This window comes from Bos indicus, chromosome 2, assembly GCF_029378745.1.
Source record: "Bos indicus isolate NIAB-ARS_2022 breed Sahiwal x Tharparkar chromosome 2, NIAB-ARS_B.indTharparkar_mat_pri_1.0, whole genome shotgun sequence".
NCBI lineage: Eukaryota > Metazoa > Chordata > Mammalia > Artiodactyla > Bovidae > Bos > Bos indicus.
In genome coordinates, this window is record NC_091761.1 from 22,165,608 (window position 1) to 22,184,983 (window position 19,376).

The window sequence follows — 19,376 nt, forward strand, 5'->3', positions numbered from 1 at the left end:
GGGTAAGAGAGACTTCATTCCCACCAGTGGCAATGCATTGGAACACATTTTCCAGCCAAGGTGAACAACTCTTGGTAAAGAGCTGTGCAAATCATAGTATTTCATTTATATGACAGTTGCATTACTGGGAAACTTGGGGACTAATACAACAGTATTTATTTACTTTGAATAACGTGTAAAATGGAGTTTAATTGTCAGCTCAGATTACTAAACAGTTTTTTCACCTACATCAGTGTCCACCAGGACCTTTGAAGGTTATGTGGGTCAATTCTTTATTGAGTGGGACAGTCTGGTACATTGCAGATTGACTAGCATCCTTGGCCTGCATCCCAGGAGGGCCTCCCCATTGTTTTGACACCCACAAATACCCCCATTTCCTGCCCACATGCAGGAGGGTTGGGTCTGCCTCTCCAGGTAGCAGCTGCACCAGGCAAGCCCAGCTTCCGTGCAGTCAAGGGGCCCCTGGGGAAGTCTCAGGTCAGTGAGCCCTTCTGCAGGGTTCAGTTGAGTGGCCTCAGGCCCAAAGGCATAGAGCTGGATAGACCCTTGTTTTCTAGTCAGGAGAGGGCTTTCTTGTCCACGTGGTTCTATCCTCTGGCAGTAGACATGGAGTAACCAGCTATATGTCTGGAGAGAAGACCAGATAGGGAGCAGTATGGCTGTTCCCACCCCACAAATCACGGTGGAGACCCCATCCTGATCTTCATACCTGATGAAGCCACCAGGTTAGCATCCAGAAGGAACACACAGCTATCCGTATGCCAGCAGCTTCACTCTGGGTGTGTGCACAAGCAAATACTTGGCAGGATGTGAAAACAAGGCTTTCCTCCCTTTGGCCCCTTAAGTTGTAAGAAACTTCTTCTTCCATCTCATGTGGTTTTTTCCCTCTATGAAAGTGAAAGAAGTCGCTCAGTCGTGTCCGACTCTTTGGGACCCCATGGACTGTAGCCTACCATGCTCCTCCGTCCATGGGATTTTCCAGGCAAGAGTACTGGAGTAGGTTGCCATTTCCTTCTCCAGAGGATCTTCGCGACCCAGGGATCGAACCTGGGTCTCCCACGTTATAAGCAGACGCCTTACTGTCTGAGCACTTGTATTCGATGTTGGTGACTACCTGGGAAGTGTTTGCATTTTAATTAAATTACCTAGAATACGGTGAGGCCTCTTCCCACCAGGCCCCCACCGTCTGGACTGTGTTCCCAATGTGGTAGTGGCTCTTGAGTGTTTGAAATGTCACTCATAGTAAAATACACGCCTGTTTTTGAAGACTTAATAGAAAAAAGAGTGCAAAATACCTAACTAACAGGCTTTTTATTGTAAGTACGTGTTGTAGTGATAATATTTTTGAGATAGGATGTTAAATATTACTGTTTTATATTGTTTTCCTTTTAATGTAACTAGTAGAAAATGTGGAACTGCACATATAGACCAAATTTTATTTCTGATGGACAGTTCTAATCTAGGAGGAGGGTTGTTTTCTTTGGTTCTTTGGTTGGTAAATTAGAATTTAGATTTTTGCTTTTTTGTTGCCTTTCCTAGAGTCCCCCAGTTTGAGAACTGGATGCTTTCTAGGAAGAGCTACTTGGGTTCTGAATCAGTATAAGGGAGCCCTCAATCTCTGTGCCATTCCATCCATCCATCAACCAAAGAGGTCATTTTGAGGAGAAAAAGGTAACTTCTATAAAACTCCCAGGTCTGAACATGATTATAACAGAGTGAGCAAACCCCTTTAACAGCCTCTAGTGGATGAGGCCTCTTGTGAGTGAGCCACAAGTCCTTTTCATATCATTGTTTAAACTTTTTGCTATAGAAATATTTCAAATGTATATGAAAAGTAGTCAGAACATTATAATGAAGTGCCACGTATGCTTCACCCAGCTTCAAGAATGATGATTTCAGGCCAATTTTGTTTTCTTTAAACCTGTACCTGTTTTCCCCCTTTTTCATTTCAGGGCAAACCTAGACATCATATCTTTCCATATACAAATATTTCAGTATGTATCTCTAAAACTTTAAAGACTCTATAAAAAACAACATAACTTCAATAATATTATCACTCTTTAAAATTAGCAATAATCTTAGTATTATTAACTATCAATATTCGGATTTCCAGTTACCTCATTTATTTATTGAAGCACAGTAATTTATAATGTATTAGTTTCAGATGTACAGAAAAGTGATTCTGTTTTTTATATATTCTTTTTCATATTCATTTCCATTTTGGTTTATTACATGATTCTGAACATAGTTTCCTGCTGAAGCTGGAAGAGCAGGAGTGAAAAGTCAGTGGATGTCTGCCTCCCCAGATCTGAGGCTCTGCTGTAAGTTAGGGGAAGGGATGATAGACAGCCCCAAAGCAACCAGTGTGCACTCTGTCTACCTGTCCAACACACACACATGCACACACACACACGTCTTACACATACAGTTTCAAAAATGCCCGCACAGAATAAATCACTCACCTTCCTCCCCACAAAAAGTGGACAGTTGAGGTCCGAGTCCAATGCCAAGGCCAAACTTTCCACAATGTTGTCTGCCAGCCCCAAATGCAGTATATCGTGGTCCAGTGGCAAATTATAAAGGAAACGCCCCGTGCACAATGGTGGAGGCAGGACAATAGCAGAATTGCACGGTTAAACTTCCATTTGGGAAAGGAGAGGAGTCATTTGTCACCCGTCTCAAGCGTATTTTATAACCCGGTGAACAGATTGTCCCTGTGTGGCGATGGTACGGAACTTTGGTCAGTCAGTGGCTTAACTTCCTTCTGCTCTTCCTTAAGGGTCTTCCTTGACTGTTGTCTTCCAGAGCCATCTCTAGGGCAGGGCCGCACCTGTTCCACAGTCTATGCCGTGTTCTCTGGCTTCACGGATCTAGGGATTGCCTTAGGATTTAAGCAGTCATAAGCTGTTTTCAACCATTCCAGGGTTTTATCCTCTAGTATTTAAAAACGTGATAAGATTCTCTAGAATCCCCGAGCTCCATGGACTAGTGAACAAAACTCAAAATTGTGTTGAGTCGCAGTCCGCTCTTAAGTTCTGTGGCCTTTATCTCAGTCTCTGATTAGGTACAGTGTTGAAACAGTGGCCTGAGGTGGTGAAGCCACTGTTAATTTACTCCTTGCTGCTGAGAAGGACCCCAGTATATTACAATAAAGGTAACAGCCTTCTGCTCGGACGAGAGACCACAGTGTCTCTGGGGGAGACAGTGGGAAGTTCAGCTTCTCCTTTGTGTCAGACTTCTTTCCTGATATTGTTGTTATCTTTTGGCCCTGTTCTGCCTAATGTTAGTTAGCATAGCGTAGAGAACTGGGGTTTTTAACCCCACAAGGCTCCGGATTCTTTGACTCTCAAACATCTTGGTTGCACATCATGGGAGGCTGGGAAAGGCCTCTATTGACAAAGCCCTTGCCTGCCCCCACCCCAGCAGGCTTCCAGTAAGTTTCATCCTAAATTTCTCTTTGCTGTGTATCTTACTGAAGGCTGAATGTAGCCAACATACTCCAACCTTCTAGTTTTTTCTCTGAATTCTTTAATGGCGCACCTTCAGTAGGCTTGTGGTCTTCGACCCAGGATTCAGTAGGTGGCAGCCCAACCAGCAGTGATGCCATCACATAACCAGGATGGCCAACTTCCTAGCCCAGGAGAGCCCGCACTAGCTGTCACCCAGCCTTAAATCAGCCAGTTGCACATTTTAGAGTTAGTCACATTCCATATTCACTTCTAGTACTGATTTCTGTATCACATTAGTGTTTGTATTACCAGTAATAGAAAACCTAACCACACTAACTTGCATGAAATAGAAAATTTATTTGCTAGTGTAAGTTAGAAGTCCAAAATAGAGCTAGCTTCAGGTATAGAAGGATTCCCCCAATAAATCAACAGCTGATTTTCTCCATCTCTCGTTTCTCACATTGTTGGTCTCATTTTCAGACCCCATGTGGTCAGAGGATGAGTGAGTCAGCTTCAGCCCCTCCATCCTCACAGACCCAGCTGCATCCCTCGGGAAGAATTCTGTCTTCCAGACACAAATTCCCTTGGTTCTGATGAGGCCACAGGCTATATCACCAAGAAAAGTCTCTGGGGCTGCGTGAATGCAAGGCTCCCATGAGCCAGCAATTCATGTATCTGGAATCGGAGTAAATTCCTCTGGACCCACACGGTCTGGGAGGGAGGGAGGGAGAGATGTGTCTCCAAACAAAAACTGAAGGACATCATTGTAAGTAGGGTCAGTGGATGCTGAGCTGCCAAAACACAAGGAAATATGTTGCAAATGTTTCCCCAAGTAAGGTTATACCAATTTATATTAGCAGGACATAGAATGGTGTGATGTTAGTTTTCGATTTTCTGTTTCTGAGATTATTTTTAAATGATCAGCCTTCTATATAACTACTGATAGGTTTATGGGCAAGAAGCTAATTCCTTTGTTTCTGCTCTTTTAAATCATGTGATTCCCATATTTTAATACTTTGAAAGTAGAATTTTTCTTATAATAAATGTGTACATTTAGTCTGGTACTGTTTCTTCTTCCCCATAAAAAGCTATAAGATAAAGGGGGTGTTTTGCTATTGAAGAAAATGGTGTTTTAGAATGGAAGGAGTACAGTATTCTAAAACATGTTTCTGCTGCTGCTGCTGCTAAGTCGCTTCAGTCGTGTCCGACTCTGTGCAACCCCAGAGACGGCAGCCCGCCAGGTTCCCCTGTCCCTGGGATTCTCCAGGCAAAAACACTGGAGCGGGTTGCCATTTCCTCCTCCAAAACATGTTTTTACTACTGGGGAAATACTGCACTATAACAGGTAGTAATGGAAACACAGTTTGCAAAACTGGAATGAAAAGAAATCAATTGTCCTTATATTTTATTCATGGCGCTGTTGGCCCTACTCAGTCTGTATTGATTTGGGGTCACCACAGGAGGGTTGTTGGCTGTGATTCTTTACTGCTTTTTCCAGGTCAGAACCACAGTGTTGTGCTATAATCTCTGTCTGCTCTTCATTTTCTATTTCTGTAGATTAATATGAAAGATTCTTCACTTGATTGTTCTGGAGACTGTTGATTATTGCTTTGCTCTGTCTTTAGGCTGGGACTGGTCCATGTGTTGAATAAGGTGATATATGCATTTAAAATTCCCTTTGAAGCCTAGAATCATGATTGTCTTTATTTGCCTCAGGTTCTCAATCCACTTTTCTTCAGCCTTTCATTATATTAACATACGCAGTGAAAAAAGTGAAAAAGTGAAAGTGTTAGTCGCTCAGTCGTGTCCAACTCTTTGTGACTCCATGGACTGTAGCCCACCAGGCTCTTCTTTCCATGGAATTCTCCAGGCAAGAATGCTGAAGTAGGTTGCCATGCCCTTCTCCAAGAGATCTTCCCAACCCAGGGATCAAACCCAGGTCTCCTGCATTGCAGGCTGATTCTTCATAGTCTGAGCCACCAGGGAAGCCCCAACGTCAATACAAACATCCCTAACACCAGTACTAATACTGCATCAACTGCTCCCTGCCATGTTACAGCCTTCTCCCTACCCCTCTTCCTTCCACCTCTTCTTATGCTTATACAAAGGAACTAAGTGAAATCCTCCCCTGAACTTAAGGCCATAATGACACTGGACCATGGAGAGAGAGACCGGGCTTCTGGCTCCAGCTCTGCTGCTGCCTGCTGTGTGATAGAGGCACGTCACTTAATCTCTCTGGACTCCCATTTTCTCTTTTGTAAATGAAAGTGTGGACTCTGATCTCTGCAGTCTCATTCATCCTTAAACTTCCTTATAAGAAACTGACGCTGATCTGGGAACACCTGGGCACAGAGGAAGGGACAGAAAGCGCTTTCACGTCTCACATCTGCCTGAGTGGCATTCACTGCAGAGGGTGGCCTCCAGGTCTGCTTTGTCAATAATGCTGTCAGAACCCTCCCCCGCCCACCATGTGATCTTTCGTTTGTCTCAGTCTTCAACTTCCTTAGCCCATTTTTCTGTCCTCCCTGCTCAACGACAAGAACCACTTGCACTGCGTGAGACTCTGCTTGCATTGCCAAGCTCCTCAGTGAGCTAAAGGGCTCCCTGCTGATCTCTGGTATCCTTTCCCTGGAAGATTTCCCTTTAGCCTAAGCCTTCCCAAGAAAGGGGTTCAAGTCTGACCTTAACTTTCCTCAGTCACTGCTTTAGGGGAAACAGTCTCAAGCTTTTAAAGGAATGTTGTGTTATGGTACTATTTTTAATTATTTTCTCTTTCATTCAACAAATAACATTCATTGACACCCACCAGGTGCTGTTCTAGATCCTAAGGCAACAACAGGAAACAAGGTCCTATGGAACTTGATTTCTAGTGGTGAGATGTGCAAGTAAATAAGCAATTAAATAAATGAAAAAAATACCAGATGGTGACAAGTGTGATGGATAAAGGAAGACAGGAGCAGAGATGGGACATGAGAGGGGGCATTTTTGCTGACAAACAGAGAATGAGAAGGAACCAGGAAGGAAGAGTAAGGTAAGAGGGCTTACAAGTGTCAGATCCAGAAAGCAAATGAGCCTGTGCATTTAAGGAACAGAAAGGGCTGGAAGGTAATTAGCAAGACGGAGTGTACTTGAAATGAAGTCAGAGAGCTGGGGGCAGGTGGGTGGGCAGATTTTGTGAGTCCTTGTGAGCTAGGCAGAGCTTGGATTTTTAAAGTGAAATGAGAAACCATGAGATGGTTTTAAACAGGGAGGAACATTGTCTGATTTATGTCCTGTGGTGCATAGTACCACCTCATAAATGTGTCCAAAGTTGACTGTGCTTACAAGTTCTCACTAAAGGTGCAATAGACGCAAACCGTAGACAACTACTCCCTTGAATGTGTCGTGGGCTCCAGACCTCTAAGTGATGGATAGGGATAGTCATGATCTATCATGTCCTGGGGGGTGTGTGTGTGTGCTCGTGCATTTGGGGGGCATTACTTATTAGAGAACTAAAAAGTAATTCTGTAAATACATAGCAAAATCACCATATTGCCTATGTTCTCTTTTTAAGACCCAACTATAGTTAGACTTCCCCAAAGAGTCATTCAGGCATTTACTTAGTAGTTGATCAAGTTTTCTGTTTTTCCAAGGTTAGTGGAGGGTGAAGGAGATAATCACTGCAGGCCTCCCCCCTTGTCCAGACCCAGGTCTGCGTGTATTTTTTCATGTATTAAGTGTCCCCTGGGCTCCAGATCCTACATTAGGTGAGACGAATAAAGTCTGTGCCTTCCAGTGGCACTGGGCAAAGAGTCCAGATCACTAATCCTAGGAAGTCATTTCTAAGAGGGGGAATCCCCACTGACTCAGTGGTAAAACCCACTCCAGTACTCTTGCCTGGGAAATCCCATGGACAGAGGAGCCTGGCAAGCTGCAGTCCATGGGGTCGCAGGAGTCAGACACAACTTAGCAACTAAACTTATAAGAATTCTGCCATAACTTGGCATCACTTATAAGAATTCTGCCATAACTTGGCATCACAAAACTCCTTGTGCAGCCTATCTTAAAGAATTGGGAGTTAAAAGAACCTTAGTTAACTCCCAGTACTTAGTACTTAGTCAACTATCCCAGTACTCCACTCTAGGAGTACTTCCAGTATTAGGAGTGAGCCTGTCCTAAGCATCACAAGAAACTTCATATTCCTGGCTCCACCCATGAATCCTACAAGCCTTCCTCACCCCTTTCCAACCCACCCAGCGGAAAATGCCTCCACACGTTTCCAACAGCCCCCTGATCCACCCAGTCTCATCATTTTACGTATAATGGAATATTAGGCAGCTTATGATCTTTTCGTACCTTTTTCCTCTGAACTTAGCAGAATCAGGACCCCAGAGTCAAATTTTACAATGATGTTAGTTTCCAAAATATGCCTCTTTTTCATTCTTTCAGCTGATACTGTTTTCTCAGAGTTACATGGCGGGTGTCACAAATATGTCTGAATAGATACATTCAGATAGACTGAGAAAAAATTGAGAGCGTTTTCAGATTTTTATACATTCCTCAAGTTTTGGTGTATTTTCTATGCATATTCCATTGCCTACCCACCTCTCAGAGTCCTTTAATAATGAGGAATCTGACTTTCTTCCTTCTGCTCACATCACTGCTTTTCTGTTAAGCATCTTCTGGGAGAGTATCGTCACCCCATTTAAGTGTGGAGGATGGAAACAAAATATTTTGGCGTGGAAAACTCTGATCTTCAGCTGACTTGACCTGTACAGGCATACTGTGGAGACACTGCAAATTCTACTCCAAGCTACCAAGATAAAGCAAATATTGCAGTAAAGCAAACCACACCAATTTTTTGGTTTCCCAATGCATATACTCTGCTATAGTTTATTAAGTGTGCAATAGCCTCATGTCTAAAAAAGTGCACAAAAAATTTTTAAACCCAAAACAGAACAAAAACTAATAATTAAAAAGCAAAAATTTTAATCTACATACATACCTAAATTAATAACTACTTTATTGCTCTTGTAAATCAACTATAACTCAGTTTGGAAAAACTTCATTCAAGTGGTAATCTGCGTCTGAGCCGTCAATGTGTTGTAGTGACGTCAAAGATCAGTAATCATAGATCACCATAACAAATATAATAATAATGAAAAAGTTTGAAATATTGCTTGAATTATCAAAATGTGAAGCAGAGGCACAAGGTGAGCAAATGCTGAAGGAAAAATGGCACCAATAGACTTACTCATTTCAGGGTTGCCACAGACCTTCAATTTGTTTTAAAAAAAAAAAAATGCAATATCTGTAAAGCACAATAAAATGAGGTGAGCCTGTATAGCATGTATTCTGACTTGGGCACCAGAATCACATTTCAAAAACTCATTTGCCTTCATACACCTGACTAGCTTTCTTCACCGGCATTGGTAACTTACTTCCTACACACTTGACTGCTCTGCAGATGAGGAAGAATCACTTACCTTATTTATCAGTGTCATTTGGAGCTTTTAGATCTTGAGTGACTCTCTTCCTTAATCCTAAATGTTATCATCAATATCAAGAGTGATACTTTAAAATGAAATTTCCTGAAAGAGTCTCAGGTTCCATGAGCAGATATTTTTTGTGGAGGTGTCTAGAATAAAGTTGAGCTGTTAACCAGCTCGCGTTGCTATCTCCTCTTGTCCCTGTACCAAAAGGTATGTTACGCCTGGTGGGAAGGAGAAACATTTAATTTTCCAAATTTAGGGGTTTCTTTCTTGCTTGCTTCTTAAGTAAAATCTAGCTCCTTTTTCTGCAGAAAAGGAGGAAGGAACAAGCAACAAATTAATCAGACAGGAAGTGAATAACCACAGAAGGACGTCTGCCTCTGACTCAGTATGTCACATTCAACAAGAGGCCAGAGCTTGTCCAAAATGGCGGTCCAGAAACGACCCCTTGTTTGTGTTAGAAGATGATGGCTTTCACAGTGACGGTTTTCTCTCTCATTTCTCATTTGCTCCCTGCCTGCTTGTGTCCCTGATCATGCCTTCCTCCAGTATCCTTTAACGGTAAGAAAATTATATTCAAACTCCGCGTATTTCCTTTATTCAGTTAGTGGGGAGGACTAAACGGCTTTTAGTGAACCATTGTGTGCTGAGATAAAATTGTGTAATTTTTCAGTAGAGCACCATGTGGTCCTCCTATTGCAGACGAGACTAGTTTCACCACCATGGTGATTGTGGGCAATTTGGAACTTATGCTTTGAACTAAAATGTAAGCAAGATTTTCAGCAGAATCTTTCCTGACCCCTGGACAAGTTTGGATCTACAGTAATTTTTTTCTCCCAGTTAAAATGGTGGTTTATGTCGCTAACTGTATCTTTCAGTGGGTAGCACAGTTTGTCCACATGATTACCTTTGAACTCTCACTTGGGCCAGCAACAGTAAGTGCTTTTATAGCAAAAGGAGTCACTGGAAACTTCAAAGGAAAGTACCGTGGAACTCAGCTCTTGCCAGTCTGTTGCTACAGACCTGTTCCTTAAGTTCAAATCCCAAGCTATTTCTAAGCAGTCTTTTAGGACAGTTTGTCTTTTAGAACCATTCTGTTCAACATCCAGACAGTGCAGTGCACAATGAACTATTGCTGATCAAATCCTGCAGCATTCACTATGAACAGTTACATTTAATATGATTAATATCGTGACACAAAGCATTGTAATTTTCATATTCCAAGCAGTGTACTCAAATATCTACAGAGCAGGATTAAGGAAACTTTTGTATAAAAAAAAAAATGCTTTTTTTCCTTTGGAGCATATATGAGAAAGCAGCTTGATTTATATTCCTTTTACCCTATGAAGAAGTATAAAATAAAGCTTTAAAAAGTTAAGAGGGTACATAAAACTTTGGTCAATAAGTATAAGTTCTTTTAAATAATTCAATGGCATAACTAGTGTGTACAGTAGAAAATGGACAAGTGGTAAAATGAAGAAAAGGCTGCAGGAAGATTCTTATTAAGAAAAGTAGGACAGCTTGGTTGAGAGAAAGTGAGGAAGCAGGAGAAAGAGTAAGTCAGGATAGTGAGAGAGGAAGATGAGAAGCTTGAAAAAGACTTTGAGGACCATTAGTGTGGAAACCATACCCTTTCTGGTGACTTGGATTGTGGGTCTAATCTTCTGTATTAACTTCATAAAGTTATGTCGCTTCTGAACTTGAATAACATTTAGTCAAAATTCTCCCTTGTATAATCTAAAGCACTTAAATCATCTGTCTAAAATCAGAGTCAGGTTTTCTAATGCTTTTCGAAAACTTCATCCATTGGTTAATTGCTCACAACTCTTCAATTACTCTTAATGTCTGAACTTTGAGGGACTTCCCAGGTGGCGCTGCTGCTGCTGCTAAGTTGCATCAGTCGTGCATCAGTCTGTGCGACCCCATAGGCGGCAGCCCACCAGGCTCCCCCGTCCCTGGGATTCTCCGGGCAAGAGTACTGGAGTGGGGTGCCATTGCTTCCTCCAGTGCATGAAAGTGAAGGGAAAGTGAAGTTGCTCAGTCGTGTCCGACTCTTAGCGATCCCATGGACTGCAGCCTACCAGGCTCCTCCATCCATGGAATTTTCCAGGCAAGAGTACTGGAGTGGGGTGCCATTGCCTTCTCTGCCCAGGGGGCGCTAGGAAGCAGTAAAGAACCTGCCTGCCAATGCAGGGGATGTAAGAGACAAGGGTTCGATGCCTGGGTTGGGAAGATCCCCTGGAGAAGGAAATGGCAACGCGCTTCAATATTCTTGCCTGGAAGATTCCATGGACAAGAGAGCCTGGTGGGCTACAGTCCATGGGGTCGCAAAGAGACAGGACTGAAGCGATTTAGCACTGCTGCTACTGCTAAGTCGCTTCAGTCGTGTCCGACTCTGTGTGACCCCATAGACCGCAGCCCACCAGGCTCCCCCGTCCCTGGGATTCTCTAGGCAAGAACACCGGAACCTTTAATATTATGCATACTCTGGATGAACAGTATTCAGAGAATTCCCCAGGGTGAAGAATTTTCCCTGGGGTCCAGCAGCAATTTCACTCTGATCATTGATGAAATTAAGTTCTAGATATGCCCTTCCCCGACCCGAGCTAATGTAAATGTAAGAGGAAGTGAGCTACCTAATTCCTGGACCTTTCAAGGTTTACACTCTTTGAAGACTGCTTAGCATTTGGTAAACACGTCATTTTGTTGGGAGTCTCTGGCTATTTAAATCTTGATCCACTTCTGGTTTAAGGTTTGACTCATTTTGTTTTTCCAAATTGTCACTTCTGTACCTCTTGTTGAAAAGAACATTTCCCTTGGACTATCATAAGTACTAAATACCTCTGTCTGTAATTTGGCAACCCTCAGTTCTGAAAGTTAAGACTGGAGAAAAGAATACTAGAGTAAGAAGTGCCTTAGTATGCTTTTCTGAGAAATTTTAAATGCACTTTATACACACCTCCCTTCGCCATTTTTTTGTAATGCAGAAATTACATGGGTATGCACATGTGGGCTAGGCTTTAAATCAGCTCGTGATTTCTCTTTCTCATGGTTAAATAGAGGAAAAGATAATGTTTATTGAGCACTCACTATATGTTAGGTTCTTGACTTCTGGTTATTTTATTTTTTTTAAAAATGGCTAACAGTTAGCAATGGACTCATTTAATTCCTCAATGGTCCTATTGAGTAGGTACCCTTCTCCCCATTTTATTGTGGGAACTGGACTTAGGCTGAGCAGTTTGCCCACGGCCACTAACAATTAACTGTAATTTCAAGAGCTTTTTTTCATAAGTACAGTTTAGAGGCTATAAGATGTCCTTTTCTAATCCTGAGAATCTGGGATTGTACAAATGCTTTGTTTTAAAATGTCACAGCGATAGTAAATATCTTTAAGTGAATAATCTCAAGTAAGACCATTTCCTTTCTAAAGTTTTTCGACCTTTTTAAAAGTACATTTGGTGACGCTTTTGCTTATATTACAAGGCTATACTTTCAATGATTAAGTTAATAAAATATGTTGAGTATGCTGACATATATGCTGTGTGTTGTGCATGTGTGTGTGTGTTTGTGAGTGTATGTGTGAGTGTGTGTGTGTGGGGGGGGGGAATAGGGAGGGGCAGATTTGGTAAAACTAAATTTGGTGCTGAGGATTTAACTTTGAGATTTGAGCCCCTTAAAGAGAGTACTAAAAAAAAAAGACACAAAAAAAGTACTTGTTAGAGATGGGAAGTTGTGGGAGGAAAATAAAAGATTTACCTTCTATTCTCCCAGTTAAGGACAGGTGGGTCATTCAACTTACCTTCATTTTCTCATTTTTGAAAGGGTTTAGCTGTCTGTGAATTTGTGCTGACTTTTCATGTAATTAAACATGTAGGACTGTATATTCTAAAAATAATTTCACCTCATAGAAACCTTTATTTCCCCTATAAGCAGTTATTCTACTATAAGCAGTTATTCTTATAGTAAAACTGTGGGTTTGTGTCCAAGCTCCCAACTAATCATAATGACATTGTAGATGCTTCAGAATGTCTTCTCTGAAAAATGCCTTCCCTCTACTCCCCGAATTATCGATTCTTTATCTAAAAGAACTCTAAAAGATGTGTTTCTGAAATAGCCAAGGACCCTCCAAGTACCGCAGAGACACAAACCCTTACCATTGAGAACACAACCCGTAAGCAAAAGTCACTTAAGCTATTGCCTTAATTGATGCCCAGCTGAGAAAAGAGCAAGTACGTTTTGAGAAATGAAGGGTCCCGTGTACAGTAAGCGTGGGTGCCACATTCAGCTCAGATTGAGAAAAACAATGATCACGAACTAGGTGAGGCAGTTGCTTTGCTTATAAAGGAACGCTTGTTTCTTTTCTGTGCCTTTGGCTTCCTCTTGGGTTGAGCAGCCTTTTTGTTTCTCCTCTTCTATTGATTGCCTCATTGCCTGCAGTCCTCCGAGCTTGAACTGAGGAGAGGAAGAGTCACAATAATAGAAACAAACTTTATGCAAAGATATTAAAAGTTTCTAAAATGGCCAAAAGGACATGCCATGCTTGGGGGTGGGGCACTGAGCTGTTGCACTGGGCCTGGTGTCAGAAAATAGAAACTACAGGCCACTGCAGCTGTGAACGACTGTGCGACAGAAACAGGATGGCTGTGGTTTGCTGTGAGCATCAATTTTCCTGTTGAGCATTTTTACAGGAAGTTGAAGAACAAAGCCGACTTCATCTTAATTAGTTCTGATGGTTTTCAGATCTTCAACACATCCAACCACGTTTGCCTCATGGAGGAGTCTCCAAAGAATAGAACCAAAAATAATCCTGAGTGGGAATCATAAAACAACGATGTTGGCAGCAATTTGGGTTTTTGCTAAATGATTTTATTTTTACAGTATAACTTGGAGTGGATTTATTACCTTTATAATGAGAGCCTTTGTACTCTTTTTTTATGGCTGTGGTAACTCTATGAATTTAAGGGCCTTTCCTTATTAAAACACTACTGAGTTATATGTATTATAAATTTCCTTCTGTTACTATTTGGTGAAACAGTTATGCATGTGTGTATTTATACAGATACAAAGAGGTGTACGTGTGTGTGTGTATAAACGGTGGAAAATATACATCAAAATGTTGACAAGAATTATCTCTGGATATTATTAACTCTAACCCTTTCCACCTAAAATTTAATTATTATCAAATGCTTTGTTCAGTGGTTAAATACAAGTGTCATGTTTTATTTTCATCTTTGTATTTTAGTGTTACCTATTGCTTTCTTTTTTTCTTTATGGCTGGTCTGGGTATTCATTGCTTTGCTTGGGCTATCTCTAGTTGCAGTGGCTTCTCTTGTTCCAGAGCACAGGCTCTGGGCACACGGGCTTCAGTCGTTGTGGCACACAGGCTCAGTAATTGCTGCTCATGGGCCCTGGCACATGAGCTGAGTCGCTCCAAGGCACGTGGAATTTTCCTGGACCCGGGATCAAACCTGTGTTCCCTGCATTGGCAGGCAGATTCCTACCACTGCACCACCAGGGAAGTCCCTATCTATTGTTTTTTAAATTAATCAGTAGATTAGTGATAAGTAGCATTATCATTTTGGAAGCAGGAAAAAAAAATTCTCAAAGTCTAACCTGAAGAAGTCAAGAGCACTAAGAAATACATACATGAAGATGAGTTAAGAACATTATATATAAAGTAAAATGTCAATGAATGTAAATAAAAATAAGATACAGAATAGAAAGTAATGAAGGCAAGAGAACATTTGGACCTTAGGATCTTTTCAATTGTATTATTTCTGTTATGTCTACTCCCTGTCCCTGCCTGCCTCCACAATGATGAATTCAACCTTTTTGAAAAAAAAAAAAAGTTTACTTTTTTCTCATTCATTTTATAGAATAGTATTCAAGGGTGACTTTTGGCAAGATTTGCATAGCAAAATGCTTTATAATTTTGAATAGCCCCAAATGGTGATCAAACGTAACTGAATAAACCCGCTTCTTATCTTCTTTGCTAGAACTTGGCCGATTCACATACACACACATCCTCAGGATTAGAGTCTGGCCTTCTTCGGGTTATTTCATCGGATAGTGCTGGAAATCTCTCCCCTCTTCCTGTTGTTCTGTAGTATGGGCCTCGTGTGGCATCATCTAGAATGAACTTGATGTTGGTTGCAAGAAACTAAGAAACAGTTTATTTAAGTAACTCGTCAATTATCTTCGTCATTTCACATTCAGAGATGATTCTGCTTTCTTAGTTGAACACATTGAAGAAGAAAGCCTCAGTTTCCTGGGGCAGCTCTGGACTGACCTCTGGGCTCTGGGTGAGTGACTAGTTGTCCATGCTCTTGGGGGAATACGCGGCTGTACGGTGGGGAACAAGTCGTTCTCACAGGTGTCCCCCACAACAGTATTACACAGCAAGTGGCTTGGGGCCACAAGCTGCCCTGGTTGATCTGAGGTCAGTGTGTGATGCTGTTTGCTGTGAGTTTAAACCATGATGCCGACCTAATAGAATTGTAGTAAAACTGTCAAAACCATCCATTTCTCTCACAGAACTAGGAAATTCCAGAATTTCATAATATTGATGTGTACTGTGTATATTTGTATATTTGTGTTGATGACAACGAAGAACGAATTAGTGGATTTTGAAATCATTTATGTAAAATATTCTACTCTGTTCTCTCAACCCTCAGAGTGAATTCCTTTATAAAAGGTTTATTGATAGATCCCTCCTTTCACCTCAATAGTTTTCACCTAAAATTTCAGTTTTTTAGACTTTTAAAAAAATTTTTTTTGGCCACACCGTGCGGCATGTGGGATCTTAGTTCCAAAACCAGGGATCAAATCTGTGTCACCTGCATTGGCAGGTAGATTCTTAACCACTGGGCCACCAGGGGAGTTCCAAAATTTGAATCACTGATTCATTCAGTGATTAAATAAAACTTTGGTAATCAATCACATACCCTAGGGTTCAGGTTGATTTTTAATTTCTTTAACTTTTGACAGACAATCCAGAGATGGTTTGGGTGAAAAATCAATTGATAGATTTTATTCAAAAACTATTATAATTTCCACAGTGGATAATAGATATGATAGGTAACACGTATTGTTAAAACTGTGTTTATTCATTTACTAGGACTGCCATAACAAAGTACTTCCGACTGGGTGTCTCGAACAGCAGACTTTTATTATCTCACATTTCTGGAGGTTGGAAGTCAAAGATCATGGTGTCGGCAGGTTTGGTTTCTCCCAGGGCCTCTCTTCTTGGCTTGCAGATGGCCACCTTCTCCCCATGTCCTCACACAGCCTTTTCTCTGTGCTCACACGTCCCCAGTGTTTCTTCCTCTTCTCACAAGGACCCCAGTCATATTAGATGAGGGCCCAGACTAATGGGGCCCTCTTCAGTTCAGTTCAGTCGCTCAGTCGTGTCCAACTCTTTGTGACCCCATGAATCGCAGCACGCCAGGCCTCCCTGTCCATCACCAACTCCCGGAGTTCACTCAGACTCACGTCCATCGAGTCGATGATGCCATCCCGCCATCTCATCCTCTGTCGTCCCCTTCTCCTCCTGCCCCCAATCCCTCCCAGCATCAGAGTCTTTTCCAGTGAGTCAACTCTTCGCATGAGGTGGCCCTCTTAGTTACCTCTTTAAAGGCCCTCTCTCCAAGTATAGTCATATTCTGAGGTACTAGGGGATAGAGCTTCAACATATAAATTCAACCCATAATGCTGTGTGTGAAAACAAAAAACCCGTTTCCATCCGTGTGGTTTTCTTTGTGCACATAAAATTCAGCACACAAGGTGAACATTATAGAAAAGTCTGGGTTTTTTCCCTGTGATGAATGTTATTTAAACAGTGAAATGAGACTTTATAAGTCATCACATGCTCAGTCATGTCCGACTCTTTGTGATCCCATGGACTGTAGCCCGCCAGGCTCCCCTGTCCATGGGATTTCCCAGGCAAGAACACTGGAGTGGGTTGCCGTTTCCTCCTCCAGGGGATCTTCCTGACCCAGGGATTGAGCCCGCATCTCCTACATCTCCTGCATTGCAGGCGGATTCTTTACCACTTGAGCAATCAGGGAAGCCCTGAGACCTTTATATGTACATCCAGTTGTTCCAGTACCATTTAGTGAAAAGACCTTCAATTGAAAAGACCTTCAAAAGACCTCCCCATCAAGTTGCTTTGATCACTTTGTTGAAAATTAATTATGTACATATGGATTAACTTATTCAAGTATTTTCTTTAATAGATTGTTTTACTGTGAAGAGTATTGTTTGCTGAGTTGAATGTTTACAACACAGAAGGACTATTTTTATATTGAACTTTAAAGTTATCATTTCCGGACTAAATATACTGTCTTAATTTTAAAACAAACAACAACAACTAAAATCAGTGAAATGAGGGACTTCCTTGGAGGTGCACTGGTTAAGACTCAGTGCTTCCATTACAGGGGACACAGGTTCAATCCCTGGTCAGGGAATTGAGATCGCACATAACTCGAGGCAGCCAAAACACACACACACAAAAAACAGTGAAATGATTCTCTGAAAGCAACTAATTCTCAAAAGTGTTTATTGTTAAAAGTTTGGTGCCTGGGGAGGGTGGGAGAGCAAGAATCATTAAATGGGTAGGGCTGTGGAGAAGGCAATGGCACCCCACTGCAGTACTCTTGCCTGGAATATCCCATGGATGGAGGAGCCTGGTAGGCTGCAGTCCACGGGATCTCGAAGAGTCGGGCACGACTGAGCGACTTCACTTTCACTTTTCACTTTCATGCATTGGAGAAGGAAATGGCACCCCACTCCAGTGTTCTTGCCTGGTGAATCCCAGGGACAGGGGAGCCTGATGGGCTGCCGTCTATGGGGTCGCACAGAGTCAGACACGACTGAAGCGACTTAGCAGCAGCAGCAGCGGTCCTCCAACTCCAGGGAGCCTGGTTCCCATGCTGACAGCCCACACTTTGGGAGCCCTTGTCCTACTCACCCTTTCCCTTCTAGAGCCCCTCCCACCCAGGGAAGTGAGCTGCCTTTCCTGTGGGACTCCATCTCCTGAGGGAAGATCGAAATGCAGGAGGCCAAGCCCTCAGGCTGCCTCATTCCCACGGGGGCAGCCACATCCACACAGGACTCCGGGCAGAGCCAGGGCCTCAGCTCAGTCTCCAGGCCTGGCCACCCTCTGCCAAGTGCTTGAGTGGCTCTCACACCAGCAGGACCTGTGCTCACCTCAGGGACCACAGCGCTGAACCTACCTGCTGACTGCTAACTCTGCCCAGCCCTGCTGTCCTGGTTCACTTCATCCTTCCCACACCCCCATTTAACAGAGAGCTTAGTCTTATCCCAGGTTATTAGCAGCAGAGCAGAAATCACGATTATGTTCTCCTGACCCCGGACTCATGTTCTCACAGAGATTCTGTTTTCATCCATAGGCCACACTGGTGTCTGGTAAAGCCCCCAAACTCCAACTTCTTCCCTGACTGCTGTTAAATGCGTAAAACAAAATACAGAGGATTACCAAGGAAACCAGTTACAGTGCAATCGGTACAACAAGGCCTAGGAGCAGATCATTGCCCCAGCTTCCAAAGAGATCTGCAACAATTATACTATGATGTGAAAATATCACATAAAAAACTGTTGGTGAAAAGGTTTCAGGTGTGGTTTGTGGCCTACATTTATAATTGAAGGAAATGCTAAATTGTAGTTAGAATTTAGGGGAAATAAGTATGTCCCTTTTTTCACCCACATTCATGAACCCCTGAATTCTGTCCACAGACCCTGTGGGTATGGAGATCCAGGCTAGGAAGGCCTGCCTGTTAGGATTTAGGCTGCGGTTGAGGCCCTTCCATCAGGCCCAGTCTTGGTTCTGACATGGCTCTCCTGCGGCCTTGGACTCTACTTCTCTGGTGAAGTCAAGAAACTAAGCGCCCAGACGTAAAGCTCGCCTGCCCCTCTGCTGTGGGACTGGTTCTTTACCCAGGCCGGGGTGCTCAGGGCTGATGCTGGGAGCTGTTCCAGTGGCCAGCATATGGCTTGTTTGTGTGATACCTGATTCTTTCACTCCACCCCCACATAATCAATGAGACTATGTGCCATGTATTAGGGAGACCTGGTGTTCACAGTGGGGCGGAAAGACAGCCAAGAAGGGGATCCAGCAAGGGCCCGACATGCGGGACATGAGACTGATCTTTGACCCGTGTGCTGGGGTGGCAGGTTTAGAGTCTGGGGTTTCTCACAAACCTCCCTCAAGGTCCAGCCTGCACAAGTCCAGACCAGCAGCTGTTCAGCTAGTAAGGAGCCAGGAGACCATGGCAGCCTCTGGAATCAGCTTTCAGTGTGAAGGCAGGCGTAGGAGTAGTTTATCTGGAGGAGAGTTAGGCAGGGGGTCAGTGGGAGCTGCAGCAGTGGAGAGAAAGGAGAACTGAGCCTGGGAAAGGTAAGCGCGCTCACCCGCAGATCCTCACCCTGTTGTTTACGT

At 42.8% G+C, this 19,376-nt stretch overlaps 1 protein-coding gene and 1 long non-coding RNA gene across 8 annotated transcripts in view; one reads left to right on the plus strand and one right to left on the minus strand.

Annotated features, from left to right (window-relative positions):
- Window positions 1-9,230, minus strand: part of LOC109566325 (uncharacterized) — a 51,057-nt gene extending 41,827 nt beyond the window's left edge. For 2 of the 5 annotated variants that reach the window (XR_011570782.1, XR_011570786.1), the window contains exon 1: window positions 710-9,230. This is a non-coding gene — a long non-coding RNA (uncharacterized lncRNA). The remainder of the gene's footprint in view (window positions 1-709) is intronic. The other 3 variants (XR_011570785.1, XR_011570784.1, XR_011570783.1) reach the window with 3 other exon arrangements.
- Window positions 1-19,376, plus strand: part of WIPF1 (WAS/WASL interacting protein family member 1) — a 128,926-nt gene that overhangs the window by 78,595 nt on the left and 30,955 nt on the right. Inside the window, exon 1 of one of the 3 annotated variants that reach the window (XM_019970579.2) lies at window positions 9,230-9,481. The exons of the other annotated variants lie outside the window; for them this stretch is intronic. The gene's annotated coding sequence lies outside the window, so the exon portion shown is untranslated. Of the gene's footprint in view, window positions 1-9,229; window positions 9,482-19,376 lie in introns of those variants that run through there. 3 annotated transcript variants of the gene reach the window in all.